This window comes from Marmota monax, unplaced genomic scaffold (genome assembly GCF_021218885.2).
Source record: "Marmota monax isolate L192 unplaced genomic scaffold, Marmota_monax_Labrador192_F-V1.1 WCK01_AAM20220418_F8-fsc00019, whole genome shotgun sequence".
In the NCBI taxonomy this organism is placed as follows: domain Eukaryota; kingdom Metazoa; phylum Chordata; class Mammalia; order Rodentia; family Sciuridae; genus Marmota; species Marmota monax.
Genome location: NW_026695242.1, coordinates 185128 through 208820, shown reverse-complemented (window position 1 = coordinate 208820; position 23693 = coordinate 185128). Strand labels below are relative to the sequence as shown.

Genomic DNA, 23693 nt, shown 5'->3' with positions numbered 1-23693 from the left:
CCCCGCCTCCCGCTCGCTCGCTGTGGTCCATCTAGTTCTTGTAGTCTGTGCGCTCTCCAAATGCAAATAGGATCAGCTGCTTGTTTGCATCTGTCAAAAATATGCAAAACATAAATGTCCTTCAGTAAGGAGCTAGATAATAAAGAATGATGACTGTATGATGACGCACACTATTCAATCCTTAGAAAGAACCAGGTCGATTCAGGTATGCCTGCCTGGAAAGACCCTCCAAGATATAGTGAGTGAAAACAGACTACTGTTGTTGCAACTATTCCAACACCGTTTTATAAACAATATAGTTATGTAAGTATGCATGCGTGCACTCAGAGTGTGTTAGGGAGAGAGATTTGGAAGGACGCACGAAAAAATGGGGAGGAAGTGAAGAGCAAATATTTTTTAGTTTTGAATATTTTATAATTACCATATATTCACATATCACATGAATGGCCTTTTTAACAAATAACTTTATTTTTAGAACAATTTTAGATTTATAGAAAAATTGAGAATATAGAGCGTTCTCATAAACCGGGATTTCTTCCATTATTAACATTTTATCTATTAGCATGATGCTTTTGCTAAATGGATGAGCCAATATTGATGCATTATTATTACTTAAAAGCCACACTTATTCAGATGTCTTTAGCTTTTTCCTAATGTTCTTTTTCCAGATCCCATCCAGAAAACATTTAGTTTTCATATTTCCTCAAGTTTTTCTGGCTGTAACAGCTTCTCAGACTTTCCTTGTTTTTCAGATGACCTTGAGAGTTTTGAGCGGTGCTCCCATGCATTCTGGGGACCGCTCCTCAGTTAGGGTTCCTATGATATTTTTGCATGTTGTGTATACTATAATATGATTTATCACTGTTGATGATAACCTTGATCCTTGGCTGAGGTTGTCAGTTTTATTCACTATAAACCTTCCTCTTCGCCGGTCCATACTGGGTGTAACCAGTATGAATAACCAGTATGAATATTTTTCAAATATTTACTTATTTTAGTTTTAGGAGGACACAATATCTTTAGTTAATTTTTATGTGGTGCTGAGGATCGAACCCAGTGCCTCATGCATGCTAGGAGAGCACTCTACCATTGAGCCACAACGCCAGCCCTTGAGTGTGACCTTTTTGATGTAGAAAGTTTTCTTCCTCTTAGAGGCACTAACGACATATACTGGGCTGAAGAGGGCTTTGGGAAATGCTTTCCTTCTTGGACACCAGTGCGGGGCGGGGCTGGATCGGGTCAGGAGCGCAGCTGCCGGGCTCCAGGACCTGTCCTGGCCTCGAGAGGGCCCAGGCTTCCTCCTCCAGCTAGCAGAGGCCATTTTCTCCGTCCGCTGCGCGTCCTGGGCCTCACCTGGGGGCGGGGCCACTGTCCGAGAGTCTCCTCCCCCGGCCGCGTGGGGACTGCCGCGCCCGCGGAGTTTTCCGCCTAGTGGGCTCCTCCTCCTGCCCCGCCCAGACGGCTCGGCGCCCGCGGATCCCCGGGAGTGCCGGAGAGCAGGAGTGGGACGGAGCTCCAGGGAGAGCCCAGGTGCTCGCAGAGAGAGCCGCTGCAGCCCGTGTCCCCCTGCCAGGTGAGAGTCCGGGGCTGGCCGGGTGTCTGGGGCGCGGGGGGTGGGGGGCGGCAGTGCGCTGCGTCCCCTGCTGGAGGCCCAGAACTGCCCCGCGTGCGTCCCGGGTCGGTCCCACTCTTACTGGTTGCACCGCCTGGGGCAGAGTGGGTCCGGGTCCCCTCAGCCGCGGCAGGGGGAGGGTGTTGCCTTTCTAATGAGTTGGGGGTACACCAGCCACCCCCCATCCCCGCCAACCAGGTCGGCGCACGTGATTATGCGGCGTAGTCGGGTCAGGAGCTGTGCCTCGGCTTGGTAGGGCTTAGGGTCGTGAACCTGCGACCAGAAGACTACTGGCTGGTGTGAGGGATGGCCGGTGGCCCGGCCCCTGCGATTCCAACTGAGTTCTCCAGAGTGTGGGTGCCCTTCCGGACAGGGCTTGTGTGGTGGAGAGCCAGTAGAGAAGGCTGCCTTCAGGAACTTTCCTCCGGAACTGGGAGGACGCAATTCCTGGGAGCTGCCACCGTTGCAGTTTATTTATAAGGCACTCTCCCAAGTAAGTGAGAGAATGCGGGATCCAGCCTAGGTGCTGTCCCCACAACCCGCAGTCCTTGTCCCAACTTCGGGAGGGATTCTTGGACTTGCCTCTCCCCTGGGGCTCAAGCCAGCCCTCTGAAGGCTTAAAATGGTAGAAGCGGTTCTGTTAGTTTAAAGGAGAGAGTGAAGTTCCCCATTTGGAGACTGAAGGGCAAAGCTAGGGTAGCCAGAGCTAACTGAAGCTGAGAACGTTCTCCCCAGGACATTTGTGTCCTCGCCCTCCAAATCTGTGACCTCTCTGGGGAGATGAGCGTCTGTGGGCAGACCCTGACTATCCGGTAGCCTGCCCCTCTGCGCCTTCCAGTGGCCTTCATGTGCGGTCCCTGCAGCCCTGCCCACATAATAGACACTACAGGCTTTCTGGGCAGGGCTTTCAGGGCAGGGCGGATTATCTTGCTCACCTGGCACTCACTGTGTTCCTTCATTCCTTCCTTGCTGCACTCAGTTGTTGGGGATTCCAGGATTAACAGGTCCCCTTCCCTCAGGGCACTGTCTGCTGCAAGGTGTTCCTTGACAAGAGAGACCAGAAGAGGTATTGCCCTTGCCTTGTGTTAGTTTAAAGGAGCAGGCATCTGATGACTAGCCCACCTTGGGCTCCTGCTCCCCTACCAAATCTCTCTAGACTCTGTGCTTTGGTTTTCTCATCTGTAAAATGGAGATCATTCTAATTCCTACCTCACAGGCTTATTGTGGGGATTCAGTGAATTAATATTTTTAACAACTGTAGAGTGCTCAGGTCCTGACCGGTCAGAACAGGTGGAAACTGGTGCACTGGACCTGTGTGTTCCAGGTAGGTGTCACTCAGGCATAAAGTGTGCAAAGTAGGGCCTAGCTGAAATAATCAGTTCTAGGTGCTGTTGAATAATATAATAATAGCTATTATTGCCATCATGCAGTGGACGGTTCAGCTAAGTTGAACTGCCTTTCTGATCTGCCTCCCTGTCTTGGCTCATGCATGTCTGCTCTCTTGAATGCCCTCCTTCCCTGATTTTGCCCATTATTCACTAGTCATTAGATGGCTGCTCCCCAGCAGACAGGAGAGGACTGGCTTGCACTTTTCCTCCTCTACTCCTCTGACACTGAGTGAATCCACGCTGAGTTCTCTTCTCATTTGGTCTGGTAGATAGTATTTCTTTGGTCCTGAATATTGAACCCAGAGGCATTTAACACTGAGTCACTTTCCTTCCACCCCCCCTTTTTTTTAAACATTTTGAAACAGGGCTTCACTAAGTTGCTGAGACTGGCCTTCAACTTGCAACCTCCTGCCTCAGCCTCTTGAGTTGCTGGGATTACAGGCATGTGCCATTGGCCCTGGTGGTAGATAATATTGGTATGACCATGTGTCTTACCCTTGCCCTGTTCTGTCTTTGGAGGGTGGGGACTGTGTTTCTGATTCATCTTTTGGTCTCTGGTAGCACCCAGGATAGGCCTTGCCTTATTAGGTGCTCAGGAAATATTAGTTGAATGAGAAGCAGGAAGGAAGTAGTTTCTCTGTGGTTAAAGTACTGGATATACAGAATAGGTAGAGAAAAGCAGGGAGGGTGAGCTGGCAGGGAATCCAGACTGAAAGGTGGGAGAGAAGCTGAGAGGCCAACTTTGACCATTTGACTCCTTTGTTTAGCCAGGACAAGGTTAACAGGAAGGGTCCATCCTGGTTACTCTATCCAAAAGGACATGATTGAGCAGTGATGCTTTGGTCATATGACTCAGGAAAATAATCTGGAGGTTGGGATGATAGTAGGAACTTTGTGCAGAACAGAGAAGAGGAACCAGTGCTGGCAGGAATCCACGCTGAGTTCTGAGTCTTCAGGGACCCAGGAGTTTGGCTTCCTCTCTTCCTAACTGCCTTCTTCCCTCTTAAGCCTGGTGCAGTTCCTGGCAGTTGGTCGCACAGGGAGTCCTGGGGGAGTTTGGTGTGAGTGTGCTTTGTAGTCAGGGGAGCAGACTCTGGTCTCTCTGGGCTTTTCTTTACAACACCCCCTGATTCCATTGTTCCTAGAGCATCAGGAATTTGAACCATATCTAGATAGGAAAGTTCTTAGGGTAAATGAAGCAATAGGTGGGAGTTCATGTTTGTAAAAGGAGTTGTTGAATTCCTTATGGAACTGTCTCATAATCACTGACACCATTCCACAGTAGACTTACTGGCCCTAACCCCTGCAATACATGTTGTTTGTTATAGGGATGATCCTACAGCCTGGGTAGTGACCAGAGCCCCAGCTGGCCCTGCCCCTGCTGATGTGAGAAAGTAATGGAACCAAGGAATTAGGGGACAGAGTTCTCTTCTGGGCTGGATAATCTGGGACAAGCCATTTAGCCACATGGCCCCAGTGTTCTGGATGACAAACTGCTGCCTCAAGTGGAGAATCAGATAACAAGAGGTTTGCAGAAGAGGTTTGAGATCAGTCAGGGAGTGGCAGTGACCTTGTTGATATAGTGGGTGTGTTACAGCCAGAAGCTAGGGCACCAGTGTGTGCTGATGAAGCCTGACGCTTGGTGTCTAGTTTTCTGGGGGCTTATGCTCCTGAGGATTCCACTGCTAAGCAGAAAAGAAACAGGTGATTAAGGAGGGAATCAGAGTCCCCTCCCCCTCACCCTTGGGGCAGGGGGCAGCTGGCTTGGAGGACAGTGGGGAGAAAGCAGTCTGGGTGAGGCCAGAGAAGCTGGAGGCTGCTTACTGGGAGGCCAGGGGCGTGGTACTCTGGGGTGGGGGAGCTTGGGGCCAGCTGGTGATAGCACATGTGAGCTTGTTGTGTCCACCACAAAGGTCATGGCTATTTTTACGACTAGGTGATAGGCAAGTTTCTGTTGAACTAGTCATTAGTGAATCCCCACTTGCCTGGGCTTGTGCTATATCCACAGAAGGAGAGGCCCCTGCCTCCCACCTATGTACTCATCCTTCTGGATGTCCCCAAAGCTGGGTGCTGGGTGAGAACCCAGCTTGCAGCAGGGGAGGTTTGAATCAGTTTGGGCCGTGCTGTGTTCAGGGTGCCTCTGAGACACCAAGTAGGCTGGTGGGTCTGGGGCTCAGGAGGTGTCTGGGCCAGAGAGATGTTTTTGAAGTCAAGGACACAGTGATATTGAACTCTAACGGCCAACTAAAGGAAGATGAGCCTGTACTGGAGATGGCAAGAGAGAGCAGCCTGAGAGGGGACCTGAGAGCCAGGTAGACCTGTAACACAGGAGCCAGGTGAGCCTGCTTCAGTAGGAGCAAGTGGACAGTGGTGGCATTGCTGCCATTGTCAGTGGCGGTAGTCTTAGCAGCTGCTGTTTTGGTGGGACTATGGGAATAAAGGCCAGATTGGAATGAATGGGTGAGGGAAAGAGGAGGTGAGCATCCTGGGGTGTGGGTGTAGGTAGATTGTGAAAGGTGGGCTAGCACAGAGAGTTGATTCTGCCTCCTCAACTCACCGAGGAGTTGGCATGTGGCTGTCAGCAGCCTGGATCGCTCCCTTCTCTCTTCCTGCCCCTGCGTCATGGGCACCCACAAAGTTTTGCTCCGTTCACAAACTGAATTTGTGCTGTGCAACTTATTCTCTATCTTATGTGTGTGACTTGTTTATTGCTGACAGTAGCTCTGGGTTCCTGGGACACCAGGTCAGCAGCTGTGGAATGTTCTATAGTACGGAATTACCATAATTTATTCACCCTTGCCCTCACTGAGGGTACTGAGATCATTTACTGTTTTTTTTTTTTTTTAAAGAGAGAGAGAGAGAGAGAGAGAGAGAATTTTTCAATATTTATTTTTTAGTTCTCGGCAGACACAACATCTTTATTTTTATGTGGTGTTGAGGGTCGAACCCAGCGCCCTGCGCATGCCAGGTGAGCGCGCTACCACTTGAGCCACATCCCCAGCCCCTCATTTACTGTTTTTATTGACTTGAATCAGTATTGGAGTAAACAACCCAGAAGGATCCTCCCTGCTTGGAATGTTCCCAGTGTGTTTACTTAGGAAGAGTTGGTGTTTTTAACGCTATTTCCCAAATCGAGGCCAGACTGCAAGCCTTGTGGTGTGTTCTTATTATATGTTATGAATGGGATTCTAACAGGATGTGCTGGAATTTAAATGTATCATTACGTTAATTTTTTATTCTTTCTGCTTTTTTTCCCCCCTATTCATTGACTTCGGCCTTTGTCCATTTCTTCTTACTTGTATTGTTTTGTTGCTCTACTTTTACTATCTAAATGATTTCATTTATTTTTGGTCTTTTAATCTAAAAAGCATATAATGTTCAACATCTTCCTTGAGTATAGTTGTAGCTGGTGGGCTTTAGAAGAAAGTGCTCATTTTTCCAATAGTTTCTGGTCCCTTTCTAAATCACTTTTGGTCTGAGAATTATTTAGCAGGTAGGATCCTGAATTTCCAAGTGGATCGTGTTATGGAGAGTATCATGCTGTCTGATTGTTGAGTGCTAGTTTTATTGGGTTAGTGAATGTGATCTGCAAAAATTCTCTTCTTATGGGACTTTATTAAATTTCCTTTGTGGCGAACTATACCATCCATATTAAAGTGTGTGGTGAACTTGAAAGAAGAAGATCTGTATTCTCTGAGGGACACAGACTTTAGAAATGTCTTTTAACTTGATCTTGCTCTTTATGGCTGTGCTTGTCCATCTGTCAAATTCTGAGCAATGTATAAAAAATTCTCACTATAATTTTTTCTAAGCCAAGCTCTATTTGTGTTGGTGGGAATCCCAGCTCTGTGAACTTGGCTTTCATGTTTGGTGCTTACAGGTTTATCATGCTTACCTTGTGGATCATACCTTGTTTCATTTTTTTGCTTATTTAATGATTTTGGTCTTTTGACCTTAAATTTCATCATCTGTTTGGGGAGAATGTTCAGGCAAGGATCTGGGAGAATCCCTTTTCTTTACAGTCCTAAAATTAATAAGTAAGTACACTTTATAAGACATTAAGGGCCAGAAATTGAGAGGCAGATATCAGTGGGAAGGCATTCAAACCCTGTCTGCTCTTCATGTGGAGTAGTTGGTGATAAGGTCTTGCTTATAGTCATGGGCTCCCCTTCATGGCTGTCCCAGTGGTCTGCCAGGCTTTTAGGAGGAATTAAGATGAGAATTGCCTGCAACCTCTATTGATGTGTCCTAGTCTGTTCTGTTACTATAACAAAATACCTGAGGCTAGAATTTTGTAAAGAAGTTTATTTAGCTCACAATTTTATAGTTCCAAGAGCATGGCATGGCATCTGCTTGGCTTCTGCTGAGGGCCTCAGGCTGTGTCACAATATGGCAGAGAAAAAGCAAGCATGTGCAAAGAGGAGGTATGCATGGGGGAGAGAGTGGATAAAAGAGGCTGATCTGTTTTATAACAACCAATTCTCGCAGTAACTAATCCAGTCACCTGATCTAGTCACTTCCCTCTAGGCCCCACTTCTTAAAAGGTCCCGTCACCTCTCAATACTGTTAACCTTAGCACCACATGTGAACCTGTTAGGGACAAACCATCTTCAAACCATGGCAGAACCTCTTCTCTCCCTTTGCTGCTCAGGCCCCTTCCTTAGGTTCAAGGATTTGGGCAGCTCTCACTTGTACTTGATATTTCCGTCCTCCTTTGAGGCAGCGAGATGGGTTGTCTTTGTTCTTTTACTTGGGCCAGGGGAGTACTGGAGATTGCACACAGGGGCACTTGGCCACTGAGCCAAATCTCAGCCCTATTTTGTATTTTTATTTAGAGACAGGGTCTCACTGAGTTGCTTAGTGCCTTGCTTTTGGTGATCCTCCTGCCTCAGCCTCCTGAGCCTCTGGGATTACAGGTGTGTGCTCCTGTGTCCAGCTGTTTTGAAGCAGTGAATATGCAAGAATTTGTGAGGGACAGACGTCCCATATAGACATTCAGACTTTAGTGTGCTTCAGGTTTCTTAAACAGTCTCAACCGACCGGAGTCGTCTCAGCTTTGTTGGACCTTCAGAGCTTAGTGGTTTTCCAAGTCCTCTGTTTCCAAATAAAGGCAAACGACTGAAAAGAAGTCCTTGGCCTGCTGAGTTAGGGTTATCAAAAAGTCCTCAACTTATTTATTTTTTAGTTTTTTGGTATCAAGGATTGAACCCAGGGATACTCAACCATAAGCCACATCCCACTTTTTTTGGTGTTTTATTTAGAGGCAAGGTCTTGCTGAGTTGCTTAGCACCTCCCTGAGTTTCAGAGGCTGGCTTTGAATTCGCAATCCTCCTGCCTCAGCCTCCTGAGCTGCTGGGAATACAGGTGAGCATCACTTGCACCTGGCCTCAACTTACTTTTAATATTAATACTTCCACCTCAATTTTTTCTTTCCATTTTCCTTTGATCAGCCTTTGATTTTGAATCCTTCTCACTTAAAAATTTGTTTTTCTTATAATCAGCACATGGCAGGAGAGAGGATGGCCGATGGCAGCAGCAAACCTGACTTGGTGCTTTCCATCTTTGACGGAGGACTTGGACTGCTCACATGGGGGTTATGCTTGACTTTATTCCTTGTGTCTTCGTTACTTAGTACCCTGGGAGGCTGTTCTCTCCTCTGATCTTTGCTTGGTGGCTGAGTTTCTTTGCATCCCTCCTCCCCAGCCCAGCTGGATTAGGATTTGGGTTTGGCTGTGATGTGAGGGAGCCCCTCCCCCGCCTTTAGAAACCAGAGCCAGGCTCCAAGAATCTGTTCCCTGAGGTTTCCAGGCACCAGGCCCCTTGTGTCATGTTGCTCCTGGCATCCTCCAGTCTGTGCTTCTCAGACTTGAGCAACATGTTTCCTTTTAGTGAGAAACTTAGCAGTTTCCTTTTAGTGAGACCCAGGCTCAAAATAAAAAGTGCTGAGTGTAGCTCAGAGGTGGCTTGCTTGACGAGCCTCGCATGCTCAAAGCCTTGGTTCCATCTCCAGTTCTACAAAACAAACAAACAAAAATAACCCAAGAAACAAACAAAAACCCCAGTTTCCCAAGACCTAAGGGTTCTGATCTGGGAATCTCTGATGGGGCCTGAGAATTAGCTTCTAGTAGGCCCGGGATGTGCCGATGCTGCCAGTGTGGGGGTCACGCTTAGGGTAGCACTATCTAGGTGCCCCCCTTGTGGCCCAAGACAGCTACAGATAGGGCCCTGCCGAGCTGGTAGGGAGGCTGGGGACGTGGTCCTTACTCGGGCTTCTGTGTGCCAGGCTACAGCAAGTATTCTGTTACTAAAGCAAGCAGGGGCAGATGGTTGAGGGGAGGCAATCAGAAGTTTCCAGAACATCACCCACTGCTCTCCTTCATTTGAAGCTGTTCCTGTGTTTATCAGCCTTGCCATTGGCAGAGCCCGTATTCCTCAGGTTAGGAAGTGGGACCCGTGTTTGGTGGCAGTGGCAAGCTGGCAGGCAGTGTGTGCGAGGCAGCTCTGTCCCTAAGGATTCCTCTATACTCCAAATGCCCGAGCACTGGGCATTGAGTTTTTATTTCTAAAAAGTGTCTTTCAGAACCTGCTGGCTCAGGTTTGGGCTGTTGGTCACCGTGGTGACTACCCGAGGCCATTCCTGGCCTGCTTTGCCTTGAATTTCTCCAGGCTGGGCTGCCCCAGGTGCCAGCCTTGGGAGGGCAGAGTCTGAAGCACAGCCTGGCTAATGATTGACAGAGACACTATTGTTTTTAATTCCTGATGTGTAGGTGGGAGCTGAATGCTTGACAGCACCTTCTGTAGGCTTTTTTTGTAGTGCCTGGGAAAATAGGGTCCTTGTTGGTGAAATGCTGCCCTGGGGCTCTCTGGCTTGCCTTGGTGACTTAATATTACCTGTGACCCACCAGAGCAAGGCCTGGGGCTCTGTAGCCCCTGCCCTACAGTTAGGGACACTCATACGCCCTCTCACCTCACATCCTGCTTGCGGGTAGGAGGGACAGGGAAATGTCCTAATGTGTCTTCCCTGCCCCCAGAATTCCTGAAGCCTACACACCAGACACAGGCAGCCCGAACAGGTGCCACCTGGGCGTGGAAGAGATGAGTCAGGATACAGTGGTCAGGGTACAGGTGTTCCTGGTGGGATTCTGTGTATGGAGGACCTCATGGTGCCAGCCTCGTGCCTGGTGGTGGGGAAACGGAGAGGAGAGGCCTGTCCCGCGGCCTACAGCATTGCCTGTCTCACTGGAAGGCTTAGAAAAAGGAGTCCTGGCTCCGACCTCACTGAGGTGTGACCTTTGAGCGCTAGCTAGGTTCCTTGCTGAGCCCTAGGTCTCTTGCTTGTAAAATGAAGTGATGATGCATCTCCAGCAGAATCGCTGTGTAGGTTAATGAGGTGATGCAGGATGTGTCATGCCCATCCTGGGAATGAGAAAAGGGGGAGCATGATTGGAACAATGGAGGACATTTTAGGCCAAGTGTTGGGGGGATTCCTGGAAGGGCCTTCATTGTGGGTGGGGAGACCAAGGTGGGTTTACTAGAGGAGGTGGGACTCTGTCTAGCCTTAGGCAAGGCCAGGAGACCAGAGGAGGGAAAGCCACAGGGTCTTCCAGACAGAACTTTAAAGATGGAAGTTGCTGGGCTTGGCTGAGTGAAGGGCATGTATTTCTTGCTCTTCTTTCTGTCATACACATTCCTTGGGGGGCCTCCTGTCTTGCCATCGCTCAGTGCCCCAGTGTAACTCTTGGTACAGGTTGCTTTGCCGTAGCCCAGGATGCCAACTGAAGGGCATCAGCCCATGCCCGGGCCCTAAGAGAGAATCTTTCTTTCCATTGTGGCCTGTGGGTTCTCCAGGGGTTTCCTTTGGGCTTCCAGCATGCATGAGTGGCTGGGGGCTCTTCCACAGTTGGAAGAGGGGCCCTGGATCAGGGGCATTTGAAAGAGAGGTTCCCAGGCTTCTAGGCAGGGCAGGAAGGCATTGGCCCTGTGGCCCTTGGGTCCAGCAGGCCTGAGGACTGGGCGGCTGCAGTTCAGGGCCTCCCTGCTGCCTGCAGACTCTATTCTCACCCTCACCCCTCTGCCCTCAGCTGCTTTGAGACTTCTGTGATACTTTCCTGTGAAGGTGAGGTGGCTCGCCACCTCTTACCTGGAATGCCCCTGTCCCTGCTGTTCCATTTTTCAAAAGATCTTAGTCACAGTCTTTCGTAACCCCTGTCCTCCAGCCCCCTCCAAGGAAATTACTGTGTGTGAGTTACAGAATCCTCCTGTTGTGACCACAAAACCTTCGTGGGACCCCAGGTACCAAGATAGGTGAGGCGGAGAAACCTGGGAGAGGCTTAGAGAGAAGCCAGTTTCCCCATCGCCCCTGGCTCTGCTCCCAAGACCACCTTTCTCACTTCTTAGTTCTGCACCTCCTGGGAACCGCTCTGGAGTATTGTTGTGTGTTTTCTGGAAGTGCACAGGCCTTCCTTACCTCCCAACCGAGGGAAAACCTGCTGCAGGCTGAGGCCCTACTGTGTTCTCCTCTGTCCTGGGGAGTCTATCCCCCCCCCCCCAGGGCCTCTGTGACTAGGCACAGCACTGTGAATGCTCAGGCCCCAACCAGACTATGGGAAGGGCCCTGTCAGTGAGTCCATAAGTCATCTGGCTTTATAAAGTTTGCAGAAAGCAAAGTGTTTTGCATTCATTTTCTTTTCTCAATGAATGAATTAAATGAATACAAAATCTCATGACCCATAAACCTTAGAGCTACCCCTGTGGATGATGATTAAAAACAAAAACACCCAGAGACTTGTTGGAAGAAAGCAACACTGGAAGCAAAAGGTATTTCAACTTTTAGAAAAAACCTCAAAGTTAATTTTTTTTTCCACAAAGTAGTTGATTTTACTATGACCAATAATAACAATAATCTATTTTTTGTTTGTTTGTTTTTGGTATCAGGGATTGAATTTAGGGGCACTCAACCACTGAGCCACATCCCCAGCCCTATTTTGTATTTTATTTAGAGACAGAGTCTCACTGAGTTGCTTGGTGCCTTGCCATTGCAGAGGCTGGCTTTGAACTCACTATCTTCCTGTCCTGGGATTACAGGTGTGCGCCATGTGCCTGATGTAATTTGTTCATTGGCTAGATGATAAAGGGTGCTGATTTTATTATTGTGCCTTTTAACTCATACACATGTTGTATGTAAAATATCATAAATATTATAAAATCACAAAATACTATAAAATATTTTGTAATTAAAAAATGAGAAAAATGATGGGCTGGGGATGTGGCTCAGTGGTAGAGCGCTCGCCTTGCACGTGTGAGACCCTGGGTTCGATCCTCAGCACCACATAAAAATAAATAAGTGAAGTAAAGGTATTGTCTTCAACTAAAAAATAAATATTAAAAAAATGAGAAAAATGAAATATAATGATCTGAAAGGCTATAATAAAACCAGTTGTCCTTCCCTTTTTCTAACTCTCCACAGTTTTCCCGTCTTTAAGAAGCTCTTTATCTTTAAATAATAGGTTCCTATTACTGTTTCTTAATTTCTTAGACATTGTGTGTTGACTTCCTGTTTGGATTCATAAGAATCAATACATATTATTGACCATAAATTATATTGGTCAGTGTTGTGCCAACTAATCCACTGTGGTTAGACATTCAGGAGTTCAAACCCTCGTTTTTCCTTATTCCTGAAGTGAATAGTTTTCCTCATTTTTTTTTTTTTTGACTCAGTGTTCTGCGTATCTATTGCTCCATATTAGACAAGTTGTCCCCAGGTCTATTGATGAGCTCTCATTCGAGAACTTCCTTTTACAATTTCTGCTGGTTTTCTATGCTAGATTCCCCATGTTTCTGGGGTCCATATATTTCATTTCTTTCTTCTTTTTAAAAAACTTTTCCTTTTGCTGGAGTGCTTTAGAAGTTCCTAAAGAGTGCATGAAAGGTCGGGGATTTTGGTTTGTTTTTGAGTCTTGTGGAAAAGTCCATTCCATTTTCTCCATCAGCCTATAATTTAGCCAGGTATAGAATTAGAAGCTGAAAGTAGCTCTTCATTCAGGATGGTGAAGGCATTGTTCCATTGTCTTCTACTTTCCAATGTGGCTGTTAAGAGGTTCAGTGTCATTCTGCTTCCCCCCAAAAGACCTTTGTTCCTTTTTTTTTTAATTTTTTATTGTTGGTTGTTCAAAACATTACAAATTTCTTGACATATCATATTCCACACTTTGATTCAAGTGGGTTATGAACTCCCACCTTCACCCCATACACAGATTGCAGAATCACATCAGTTACACATCCATTGATTTACATATTGCCATACTAGTGTCTGTTGTGCTCCGCTGCCTTTCCCATCCTCCACCATCCCCCCTCCCCACCTCTCCCCTCCCCTCCCCTCTCCTCTCTCTACCCCCTCCACTGTATAACCCTGAGGGTCTCCTTCCATTTTTTTTCCTGAGAAATTTCAGTGCCTTTTCTTTGCCTCTCTCAAATTTCACAGTGATAAGCTTTGCTGATGGTCTTTCTCCAGCCATTGGACTGCCACTAGGTTTCACAGTATTTAATTATAAAATGTTTTATAATGTAGCAATAAATATAATAATCAATATGGAAGTTTATTTCAGTGTTTATCAACATACTGGTATTTTAACTGATAATTTTCCCGCCTCTGTTTTCACTCCATCCTTTCATTTTTGATCTTTTTTTTTTTTCCAGTGCTGGGTGATTGAATGCAGGGCCTCACGCGTGCTAGCAAGCCCTGTGCCACTGAGCTGCATCACGGCCCTTTTTAAAGGTTTATTTTCAGGCAGGGTCTCAGTTAGTTGCCCAGGTTGGCCTCTATCTTTGCAATCCTCCTGCCTCAGTCACCTGAGTAGCTGGGATTACGGGCATGTACCACCACACCTGGCCATTTTCTAATTCTTTTTTTGATCTGTATGATTTTTTGTTTGTATTTCTGGTGTTTTTCTGAATTTTCCCTGACTTGGTCTTTAATCTTTCGGTTGCCTATTTTATTTCAGTCCTCTGTCTTCAGTTTCTGAAGGCACTGTACTGCTGGCTAATTGTTCCACGTTTGAGCGTCTTTTTGTTTTGTAGAGGCGGTGTTTCCTCAGGCCTCTGAGGATATTGATTGTAGTTTTCCTCTCCTGCCTGTCACCTTTTCTGTTCCCTGGTCCTTTTCCTGTGTGTTCACCTAGCCCTTTCTTGCTGGAGACCTTCCCCATGTTCTGGCATCCTTGGTATGTTAATACGGAGAGGGAGGGGGGAGGCTGGTGAGAGGCTCAGGGTCCATAGTTGGGGTGGCAGGAAGAGGCGGGATTTTACGACACCTCCCCGTCCTCTGGTTTCTCCTGAAGGCTGTCATTCCTGGTACTGCAGAACTCATCTGCTCAGCCCTGAACTTCTGTCCCAACATTGCCTCAGGCAGCGGGCCAGGCCAGAGCTCCCTGGCTGCAGAGCCCCTCTGCAGAAGGATCCAAAAGAAGCATCCTGGAGCAGGGGGCTTCCGTCCCCTGGACACCCTTTGCTGTGCCGTGCCCTGCCTTTGGGATGCCGAGCTCTTGACATGGGAGGCAGGAGGCTCTGGGGCAGCCCCCCTAGGATCTTGCTGTATCACCTTGGCCTGCCAGTCCCCCTCCCTGGCCGCCAGTTTCCCTGCTGAATCAGGAGGAGGTGGGTGGGTGGGACTGGACTTGCCCACCTCTCCTGGGCATGATTGGCCCATCGGGCATGACTGCCCTGCCTGTGCCCGGTGGAGCTCTCACCCTCGCCCTCCTTCAGAGCATTTGCATTGCTGCCCGGGTGTGTCTTGCTTAGCCACACAGAAACTATCCTAGGGCCATCTCTCCATGGTGACTCATGGTGACCAGGGTGACCATGGCGACCGGTTTGACCTATAATACAAGTGAGCAAACCTTTGTTGAGCCTTTCCCCAGATGCATGGGAGAGCGAGCACCTGGTCCCTCTTCATTGGGGAGTGCTGTTTTGTGGTCTGGTGGTTTGATGCTTCCTCATCACGGAAGGCCGCTGAGCGAGGCAGGCTGGTTTATGGCCGTCTCTCACACAGGGCAGAGGCCGCTTCAAGAACCCCATGGAAGGCTCTGGGGGACAGAGAGGAGGAATGGTCACTGAATAAATGAGTTTTCTTTTCCTACGGTAACCGATTATTACAAACTTGTGGCTTACAGCCATGTGACTTTTTATGAAAAATTATACACAACCTCAAATTGACGCTCTAAACCATTTTTAGGTGTGAGGTTCAGTGGCATTAAATACATTCACAGGGTCATACGGCTGTCACAGTCATCCGCCTCCAGGACTTTTTCTTCTTCCCAAACTGACTATGCTCACTCCTCTCTCTGGCCTCTGGCCTCAAGATGCGCCTTCCTGTCTATGACTTCCACCACTCTAGATGCCTCGTATAAAGGGAACCCTGTGATAATTCGCCTCTGTGACTGCTTATTTCACTTGGCATGATGTGCTTAAGGTTCATCTAGGTGCTAGCAGGTGTCAGAACTTCCTCTCTTTCGAGGGCTGAGTAGTATTCCACATCGTGGGTCTCTGGAACATTTTGTTCCATCCAGGGACATTCACGTTGCTGCCACCTTGGTTACTGTGAATAATGCTGCTATGACTGTGGGCGCTCAGGTATCCATTTGAGGCTCCCGTTGCCTTTGGGAATGACAGTGGGATTACAGGGCATCTGTAGTGGTGCAGTCAGCTGCTTGAGGAGCCCCCAGGGTTTCCCACGCCAGCTGACCATTTAACCCTGTGACTTTCTCATCTTACAGTTCTTCCCATAGTCTGGTGACAATGCTGCCGTCGGTCAGGGCTGAGGCTCCGGGGCTCTGTGTCCTCTCCTTCTCTGCCTCAGTGGTGTCTGCATTCCTTTGCCGGGGCCCCTTCCTCCCCAGGGGCGCCACCTTGGCCAGGGCCCCTTCCTCCTCAGGGGTGCCCCCTTGGTCAGGGCCCCTTCCTCCTCAGGGGCGCCCCCTTGGCCAGGGCCTCTTCCTCCCAGGAGCCTCCTCATGCCTGTTTGATGCACCCCACCTGAAGGACTCCTGGAACTGGCTGGTTCACCTGGGTAGTCTAGGATCCTTCCCGCACATGGCTGGTGGCCTTCATCCCATCTGGATGGTCCCTTTTGCCAGTAGTAGGGTCACATGTTCTTGGGTTCTGGGGACCAGGGTGTGGACCATCTGTGTTTTTTCCAAATGTGGAACCCGATGGTGGCTTCATCTCAGGCTTTGGGAAGCCCTCCCCTCTACCCTTCCTGACCAACGTGGTCCTGAGGCCCTGTGACCTTAGCAGTTGGTTCGGTATGGCCCTCACTGCATGGATTGGTCAACTGGAGGGCAGACACTTGGGATCTCTGATCCTTTTTTTCCTCTCCAAATGTCACAGCCTGTCCTCTTTGGCCACTTGGGAGAGAATGGCACTTGGCAAGCTGGTCACAGGGAAGATAGCTATTCCAGTACTTTACAAAGTTCATTCTTATTACTACATTTAATCATCATAGTAATCCAAGGTAAGTGGACTAAGTCATTTCTAGGCAGAAAGCATGGAGTTTCAGAGAGGTTAAGTTGCCCAGGGAGGGTCATACAGCTAGGGGCACAGTTAGAACCTAGACCTTGGTTCCCAAGCTAATGCTTTTTAAGGAATGAGTTAAGATTATTAACATATAGTGCCTACCAAATGCTAATCAGCTATCATGGGGAGTAGCTTTATATATGAAATTAATTAGTACCTGAATCCCCACAGCCAGAGTAAGATGGATGTGTTTTCCCCTATTTTGCAGGTGAGGAGAAACGCTCAGAGAGGTCCAGCAGTGTGCCCAAGATCACACAGCCAGTGAGGGATTGAGCTAGAATTGGAGTCACTGTGTTTGGACTCCAGACCCTGTATGTCACTGTCACGGCCCAGTAGCAGTGTTAGATGATAACAGAGTTGTGTGGGCTGTGGGGAAATTTCATTTAGCAGAATAGAGAAGTCTCTCGTGACAGTCCTGTGACTTTTGCGGCTCTTGATGGGGGATCATGGGCTGTGTGAAGTGGGGGAACTGGCTGAGGGTGTGGGAGGAGTAAGTGGGGGTTGTAGAAAGACTGGCAAGCATCTGTGGTCGGGTGTCAGGAGCCATTTTGGTGACGCTCAGGTTGCGTGGCCTGGAATGAGACTCTGCCACCCTGTCTCCACCCAGGTGAGGGCAGGGTCTAGAGGAGGGGTTCCCCTCGGTCCCTTCTCTCTGAGCCTCTGGAAGGGGTGGGTTAGGAGTGTGGAGCGTCCCTGTGGTCAGGCGACCTGGAGAAGCCAGGGTGGGCTTGGCAGCGTGGAGAGCTGTGGTAGCCACCGGGCCCGACATGTGGGGACCTGTGCACATCACCGTCAGCCGTCACCCCTGCTTGGTGGTCCCGTTTATAGAGCTTCTCCAGCTGTTTGGGCTCTGCTTGTGCAGAGGTGATGACACAGAAACAGACCTCTCTGCCCTGGACGGGCGGCACAATCTCCCTTTGTGGGTGGGTGTGTCCTTAGGTCATCTTACCAGCGTGCCCTGCTGTAGCAAAACACCATGGGCCAGGTGGTTTGGACAACAGAAATCTGCTGCTCCCGGTTGGAGAGCTGGAAGTCTGAAGGTCAAGGTGCCAGCGGATTTGGTGTCTGGTGAGGGTCTGCTTTCAGGTTCACAGACACACCGTCTCCCTCTCCTCCTGTGTGGTCTCTCTGGGCTTTCTATTATAGGTGATTAATCCTGTTCCCGAGAGATCCACAGGGCTTCCTCAGATCCTCCTCCATCAAGGAAAGGTTAGATGAAATAATGAGAATGAATTTGACATTACTATTTCCATTCTTCAGATCTGGGAAACTGAGGCCCAGAAAAGTTAACCTGCCCAAGATCAGAGAGCTAGCAGGGAGCGGAGCTGGGGTTTGAACCTGTGTAGTCTGATTTCAGAGGCCGTGTTCTTCCTACCATCCTTCACTGCCTTCGAGGAAGTCCAGGGTCACCCTGTGACAGCTGGACATAGAAACCAGCTTGCTTGTGCTGATTCCTGTTCCCATGCTGTTCCGTCACACCCGTATTTCCAAAGCTCAATCCAGGAGACACTGTCCCTGGGGTCACTGGGCTCTTGAGAGGGAGATGGCATGTTGGTGAGTGCTGGGCTTTGGTGCTAGCCTGCCTGGGTGTGAATTCTGCCGCAGCCACTTGCTCCTGGGGCCTCTGTCTCCTCTGTGCAAGGAGGAAGCTGGTGGGAGCTCCTGTCTAGGGTTGTCGTGATGTTAAATTCCACATAAAGCTCTTGCTGCCATGCCTGGCTCGTGGTTAGTGTAGGTAACCGGTGGCTGTGACTATGGCCTGCTGTGTTTGGGAAGTTGGAGGGTGGAGACAGGCAGGCTTCTTTGTCACAGGACTTCTCGGAGCTTTTACTCTGTGCTCCTGGGAGTTGGTGGTTTCCTGGAGGGGGAGGTCTTAGTGGCAGCCCGTAACTGTGTGTTAGGCAGCATTTCCTGAAGTGTTTGGACAGTGAATCTGTGTCCTGAAGCTGCGATCTGGCTGACTTCACAGTTCGCAGGATGCTATGTTGGTGAGAACACAGTTGGGGCAGCGCTGAGCTGCGGGTCACGCTGTCTGCTTGGCATCCCTGGCTGGGGATGGTGGCCCGGGTTGGACCTGAGAAAGACGGTGGACGCTCAGAGGTGAGCAGGTTTACAGTGAAAACAGACAGACTCGATGCCTGGAGGGAAGATCAGGATCAGGTGGCTCTAGGTCCCTGTAGCTGTGTGGCTGCCATCAGTCAGCGGTGATCCTACAGAGCCCTACAGAGCACCGGGATGCAGAATTGGAGTCAGTTTATCGTTTTTGCCAAGAGCCTTGGATTAATTGTTGTGCTGTTCCTTGCCCTGCCTGTGCGGGCCACATGCCTCTTATTTGATGCTCACATGGTCTTAGGAGCAAGTGAGGGAAAAGGTTATAAAGGAGAGTCTAGGTGGAGGGGTATTGGTGGCGGGGCCAGGCTCACTCAGCCACCAATCAGCAGAGCACATGCCGGGCCCCAGACCTCATTCAGCCTTCCACCCATGCTGCACTTATGGGGTACACGTTAAGCCAGATGCAGGATGATGGGGGTGAACGAGACTGCTGCTGTGTGTCTACCGGTGCCAACCTGTGGTTGGCAGCATTGCCACCAGGTAAGAGCTCTCTAGTCCAGGGACTGGGAAAGTCCTGGGGAGGCTGTTTTTTTGGGTTTCTTATATTGACAGGTGTCCTCAAGCATTCCAAGCTCCACCTCTCCTAGGATGAGTTGGTGCCTGAGCATTGCTGGCACAGAAGCCTGGTTATTACCTGAGAGTTCCGCAGATGCGTGCATGTGTGTGTCTACTTCAAGTTCATGGCATTTAGAGAGGTGAAAAATTACAGGTGAAGTAATATACAGTGTCTGGGCTTTTCTTCTAAATAATACAGGGGAGCAGGCAGGGTCCAGATGAGTCAGGATTGGCCTCGGGATGGTGCTTCACGGAAGCCCAGTGGTGAGTGTCTACTGCACTGTTCTGCTGTATGCATATTCTCCACAAGACAAAGCTGTAAAGGATGCCAGTCATTGTTCATCTCTGTTTTCCCTACTCCAGTTCACTCCTGGGAGTGCTCTTGCTCAGAGGGTGAGGTGCAGTTACTTGAGTGTGTGGCAGGTGTGGGCGGAGTCTGGCCCCCTCCTGCCTGGAGCCAGGGCCATGGGTGTAGGTGTTGACGGTGTGGGGTGGGGTGAGCTGAGGCCCTGGGGCTTCTGGACCCCCAGCAGGAGGAATGGCCTTGCAGAGCCCTTTCTAAACACATCCGTGCTGTCTCTTGCCTGTGGAGGAGGGGTCTTCAGACTGCTCATGGCAGGAGCAGCTGCAGCCACTGAACAGGCCGGCCAGCTTGGGATGCGGCAGGAAGGAGCAGCACTGCAGGGAGGAGGCAGGTTCTGCCGCCAGCAGGCCACGTTGTGCCACAGACTGCCTGCAGAGCGCCTGGGATTTTAGCAAGCTGCACCCAGGGAGGTGGGACCCACATAGTCTCCAAGATCGCCTCCAGGGTGGAAATCACTTTGTGAGGCTTCAGGGTGGAAGCTCTTCAGAAGTCCTAAGATCCAAGAAGAAGGAAGAGCCACAAGAGGCGACCCCCCCTCACCACCCCTAGGACAAGTGAGAGGGACTTGGCTCCCGGTCACTGGGTGAGGTCCTTGCTGCTGGGATTCTTGGGCTGGGCTCAATAGACATTTCTCCTAGCCTTGGGTTTCTGTCTTGCTTCTTAGGCTCCAGCCCCACCTGCCCAGGCTCTGGGTTGCTGCCTCCACTCCCCTGCCCACCCACTGGGGGCCAGTAAGCACCGACTACTGCCAGGTGGCACATGGAGGCCAGGAACTTCTCAGACGGCTCAAGGCCAAATCTCCATCTCCTCAAACCCCACCAGAAGGCCACCAGGTGGAAATGTGGCCTGAAGAGAAATAAAAGCAGACTGTTTCCCTCTGGGCTCGCACCGCTCTCTTCTCCATGACCAGGTTCTGGGCTTTTTGTACGTGACCTTTTCTCCATCCCCAGCCACCTGTTCTACCGTTCAGCTCAGCTCTGACCCAAACTGGAGTTTGGCAGACCCTGTTGTAGGGACAGACGAGGCAAGGCACTGAAGACAGCAGGAAACAGTTTTATTTGGCTGTAGCCAGGTTCAAAGGGTACAGCCTTTGCTGTAATCAATCAATCCCCTGAACCCCGAGTTCAGAGAGTTTCAGAGTTTTATACCCAGCGTGTAAGGGGAGGGGCTCAGAAGTTCACAGTCTGCAGAAGTTCACATAAAAGCAGTTTTTTCTTTCACTGTTCTGGGCAGGTTAACTCTTCAAGGACAACACCTGAGAAGGGGAGAGCTTCTTCTCCCCTTTCTTTCCTTCCCCTGCCAGCTGTTACCATGGAGCCCAGTTGTAACTTATCTTAAAAATATAGACATCTCTGTGAAGCCCAGCTCAAGGCCAGGGGCCTTGTTTGCACATTTCTTCAAAGTACTATACTGGATACATGTTTGTGAAAAACTAGTAAGGGGGTGTCCAGCACCTGGAGTGCTGGTATCTTCTCGGCCAGTGGCCAAGTAAACAGGGCGACACGAAAATAGGAAGTTTATCTACATTGGACTCTTTCACAGAGACTCTTGCTGACAGTCCTAAAATCAGCCATGGTGAAGAGGGCTTTTCTGTGGAGAAAGGAGGTGCCCACTTCAACCCCACAGGTTCAGTGCCACAAGCTGCTGGAAATGTGTGTCTGGTTGTATGTGACAGTATCACATGGACCAGAGCCTTACTTTGTTCTGGAGTGAAGAGAGTTTGCAGATGTGCAAACACATCTTTCCTGTTTCCAGATCATACGTACATAGGAGCACACGTGAATTATTTATGCTTGTACATTTTTATATAAATATACGTGTGTGTGTCTTTTGACCCAGTGGAGCTTTACCACAGAGCCACATCCCCAGCCCTCCCCCCCCCTTTTTTAAGTATGTTTTTAGTTGCAGATGGACACAATATCTTTATTCATCTATTTCTATGTGGTGCTGAGGATCGAATCCAGTGCCTCACACGTGCGAGGCAGGCGCTCCACCACTGAGCCACAGCCACAGCCCCCCAGCCCTTTTTATTTTTTATTTTGAGACAAGGTCTTAGGGCCTTGCTCAGTTGCTGAGGCTGGCCTTAAACTTGCAATCCTCCTGCCTCGGCCTCCAGAGTTGCTGGGATTACAGGTGTGCGCCACTGCTCCTGGCATGTATGTGTGTCTTGGACTGTGCATTTGTGTGTGTGTGATTGAGATAGACGTGCTCTGCATTCTGAACTTCCGTACAGTATGCATGTATTCCTTTTATTTATTATTTTTAATTTTTTAAAAAAACAATGTGTTTTTTAGGGCAGTTTTAGATTTCACAGCAGAAGTGAGCAGAAACTGCACAGTTCTCACGTGCTATCTGCCCCCATGCATGCACAGCTTTCCCACTCTCACCCCGCAGTGGCACATTGATTATAGTCCAGGATTAGCAGGAGCACGCCATTACCACAGCCCTCAGGCACATTAGGGTTTGCTGTGGTGGTGTGTGCTCGGGGGTCCTGACTGGTGTATAACGGCGTATTCGCCATGCAGGGTCACTCAAGGCCTCTGCGCTACTCCCTCCACTGACGCCTGCCAGCCTCTCATCATTTTATACCTTGGTCTTGCCTTTTCCGGAATCTCTTATATTTTGAATCATAGGATACGTAGCTTTTCCAGAATGGCTTCTTTCACTTAATAATATGCATTTGGTGTGCCTTTGTCCACGTGTTTTATGGCTCGATAGCTCATTTCTTTTTAATGTAGAGCACCACTGCACTGCCTAGTGGCACCAGTATGGGCTTATCCATTCACCTACTGAGGGACATCTTGGTTCCTTCTGAGTCTACCAGTTTTGACTAAAATACCATAAACTTTGCTAAGTTGGGTCTGAAATTATCCCCAAAGGCCCCTTTGTCCCCAGCCTGTGGCACTGCTTTAAGAGATGAGGCCTGCTTTGAGGAAGTTAGGTCATCAGAGATGTTCCTGTGAAGGAGGCATTGGAACCTGGACCCTCCTCTCTCACTTTCTGCCTCCCAGTCACCATGGGTGAGCAGCTTGGCTCCATCCTGTGCTCCCCACCATCATGTCCTGCCTCACATGGACTGGAAAGCAATGGGCCAACCAACCATGGACTGGATCCTCTGACATCATGAGCCAAAACAAACCTTTCCTTCTTATAAGTTGTTTATCTCAGGTATTTTGTCACAGTGTGGAAAGCTAACAAAAGCATTTGTGTGCAGGTTTTTGTGTGTGGCTAAGTCTTCAGCTCATTTGGATAAATATCAAGAGCATCATGGTAGCTGAATTGTTTGTAAAATTATGCTTGGTTTTGTCTCTTCCAAAATCTCTTCCAAAGTGGATGTACCATATTGTATTCCTCCCAGCAATGAACAAGCGTTCCTGTTAACTCCATATCCTCTCCAAAACGTGGTGCTGTCAGTGTTTTGGACCGTGGCCATGTAACAGGCCTGTGGTGGTATTGCATTGTTTTAATTGGCAATTCCTTAATGGCATGTTGTCTTTTCATATCCTTCTTTGTCATGTGTAGATCTTTCATTGGTGACGTGTCTGTCCAGGTCTTTTGCCCACTTTTTAAAAAATTATGTGGTTGCTTTTCTTGTTGAGTTTTAATAGTTCTTTGTATATTTTGGCTAACAATCTGTCAGAGATGTCTTTTGCAAATATTTTCTGTTGTTCTATGGCTTCTTTTTCTTTTCTTTTTTGAGACAGGGTCTCTCTGTTTGTCCAGGCTGGCCTCATACCCCTGCGTTCCAGAGATCCACCTGCCTAAGCCTCCTGAGTAGCTGGGATTAGGGGGTGTGTGCTGTTCCTTTTCTTTTACAGAACAGAACATCGAGGATTATCAGAACATTATGGTTTGAACTATCCATATTTAAGTTCTGTGTAAAAGCAGGTTAAAGATTTAATATTTAAAAAACAAATGGATAAATGAATATTCCCACAGGCCCAGGAAGGTCAGTGGAGGGTCATCCCAGGAAGGTATCTGTTCCCGTCTGTCCGGGCTTCTCAGCATTAACCCAGTGCAGGCTCTGTCCTGTGTGAGCCTTTGCTGCTCCTCCAGGCAGGCCATCTCTATACTCATGCCAGGCAAGGTACTG

The 23693-nt window shown here is 49.0% G+C and overlaps 1 protein-coding gene across 1 annotated transcript in view; it reads left to right on the top strand.

Moving 5' to 3' along the window:
• Positions 1–1416: 1416 nt before the first annotated feature.
• Anxa11 (annexin A11) overlaps positions 1417–23693 on the top strand; it is a 44312-nt gene continuing 22035 nt past the window's right edge. Inside the window, exon 1 of the mRNA XM_046419723.2 lies at positions 1417–1573. The gene's annotated coding sequence lies outside the window, so the exon portion shown is untranslated. The remainder of the gene's footprint in view (positions 1574–23693) is intronic.